Source organism: Crocodylus porosus, unplaced genomic scaffold (genome assembly GCF_001723895.1).
Source record: "Crocodylus porosus isolate Cpor-Errol unplaced genomic scaffold, CroPor_comp1, whole genome shotgun sequence".
NCBI lineage: Eukaryota > Metazoa > Chordata > Crocodylia > Crocodylidae > Crocodylus > Crocodylus porosus.
In genome coordinates, this window is record NW_017728917.1 from 12,970,691 (window position 1) to 12,973,369 (window position 2,679).

A 2,679-nucleotide genomic window follows, 5' to 3' on the forward strand; every position below is an offset into this window, starting at 1 on the left:
CCCAAGCACTAACCAGGAACAAGGCCTCATTGCACCGGGCGTTGTACAGACATATAGTGACACTCCCTGATATCAAGGACTTTGCATTCAACATAGAAAAGCCAGGCATCAGGTAGGGGAAGCAGACTTTGAGGGACTTATACCATGGTCAACAGAAGGACCAAAGGGCCTGCATGATGAAGAGCTTTGCCCCTTCTGTACTCGGATGGATCCAAGGTACTTGGATGGATCTGTTACTATAGGATCCAAGATACTCGGATGGACCTATTACTACAGGGTCCAAGGTACTTGGATGGATCCATACTACAGCAACTCCTAATCTTTATATATCCTTCTCCTTACAACCCCCTTCAGAACTAAGGAACCAGAAGGCAGCAGAGCTGGGATATGGCTCAGAAGGGCGACCTGAGCTTAAAGGCTGCTCTCATGTCCTACCCCTGAAGTGGAGCTGAATGCTAGCCCCAATAACATCTCTCTGCATGCAGGTCCATCAATCAAGATACAAAGGGGGCACAAGGCACTTCATGCATCTCCTTTCTCACCTCTCACCTTCCCTTCACTCCTCTCGTTGTGCATCTCGGCCTGTTTAGGAAGCCGGGTTGGGTCGTGCAACAAGCGTAAGCTGTAGCTAAGTTATGAACATCACCATGGCTGTTCCCCTGCTGTTCAGAGTGTGAGCGGGTGCCTCGTCACTGAGTCTTTTATGTTCCCTCCCTTGTCACTCACTTCCCATTCAACCCTAGGGAATGCTTTCAAGGAGCTGCAGACATCTGGGTTTGGTTAGTACTTACCCATGTTCCTTCAATGGTGCAGGGCTAAGCAGATGTGGCTGGGACCAAAACCTTGTTGTGCAAGGCAGCCACACACAGCATGAGACAGTCTAGGGCCCAAGACACTTAGGGCCAGATCCTACTCCCCTGCCTACCTGGAAGTTGGTATCCAAGTGAGATCCACCCCCACCGCTGTATTTCCCGAAGAAATTTTAATGCATCTCCATTTGCAAGACACCGTGACACTGAGTCATAAAGAGCCATGAGGAGGAGGGGGGTCCACCCACCTCATGCATTCATGGTTTTCTCTGGGACCCAAATTGAAGGGAATAGGCTTACACTCATTAAGTCGAATGGGATCTTGTCCCAATGCAGAAGAAAAGGTAATGCTATCTGCCAAAGGTCACAGAGGTAGGACCAGAACTCAGGGCTCTGGATGTCCACCACAGGGCCTCAACTTCTGGACCCCACCCCAGGTTATTACACTGATATCTGTGGTTTCTTTGTCAAAGAGAAAACTATAGCACAACTTGGGAGCAAAAGCCTGTTACCATATCACACGTTACTGGGAATAGAAGTGTTTACTGAGTTTGGATAAATAAGAATATGAAGGAACTAGCAAAACAATTATTAAAGCACATAATAGGTGACAGGTATTTTGACATTAACAAAAACAAGCACAATTAATTAGGCAGGAAAAAATAAGCCTTAAAAACACCCACCGCAAGTGAGAAAAACATGCAGATATGTAAGAAATCCAAATCATAATCTGCTTTCAAAGTCAGTGAAAATTGAAACGTTTGAAGTCCTAAGTGATTCATCTCTATACTGCAGCTCCTAAGATCCTGGGGGGGGGGCGGGGAACCCACACCTCTAAGTCATCTTCAAGGGAAAACACCGTGACATCGTCGTGTATGCACAATCATTAATCACGGGAAAGGTGAAACTGGTGTAGCCCAGACCCTTTGCTTTAGTGCAATGCACTCGGCATGACTTAGTTTGGAGCAAATGTCCTGACTTCTGCCTCTTTCATGTTTAGACCCAGGGGACGGTCCTGCCTCTGATGTAAGTCCCAACACCTCCAAGCCTGCTCTAATTTGCGCATGACTGCTCACAGCATCAAGAAACCAGCAAGAGGGCAGAGGGGTTGAGGAGTTAATCCAATTTTCCAGCTGCTTCACATGCCAGACTTGAGGGGGCATCTCACCCTCTATGGACTACATGTGCACTTTAATGCATCTTAGCCTATTTTAATGTGCATTAGAGCATCACTAAAAAAACATGCTATTTAGCTAATGTGCATTAAGCGTCACTTAAAAACTGTGCTCTCATTTAATGAGCATTAAGACAGTCTAACGCATATTCTCCAAGTACTTCACCATGGAGGTCCTAGATTTGATGTGCATTAAGTAAAGCACATTAATGCATGCGTAGACGTGCCGTAAGCGACTCTAGGGCTGTTCTGTTGTTAATGCCAGGGCCATGTGGCTGAATGCACGCACCGCCCCAATGCCTCCCTTTGCTTTCTCCTGGCATTGCTGCTCCTCATTGCCAGGAAACAGGAGCCCAAGAGCTGCTCTTAGCCCCAGCTGCAGCAGGGATCAGCACGTTCGGGCCACGTCCCCTGTCCTCCAGCCTCTTTCTACTGCTGGCCCAGCAGCAGAGAGCACAAGGCCCTTAGCAGCCTCTATACTGGGCCCGACCAGTGTCCCCCTGTTTCATAGTTTCATAGTAGCTAGAGTCGGAAGGGACCCAGGAAGATCATCTAGTCCGACCCCCTGCCTTGGCAGGAAAGAGCACCGGGGTCAGATGACCCCGGCAAGGTGCTCATCTAACTTCCTCCAGCTTGTGACCGTTATTCCTGGTCACTCCTGGCAGCGCACGGGGGAACAGGGACTCCCCCAATACC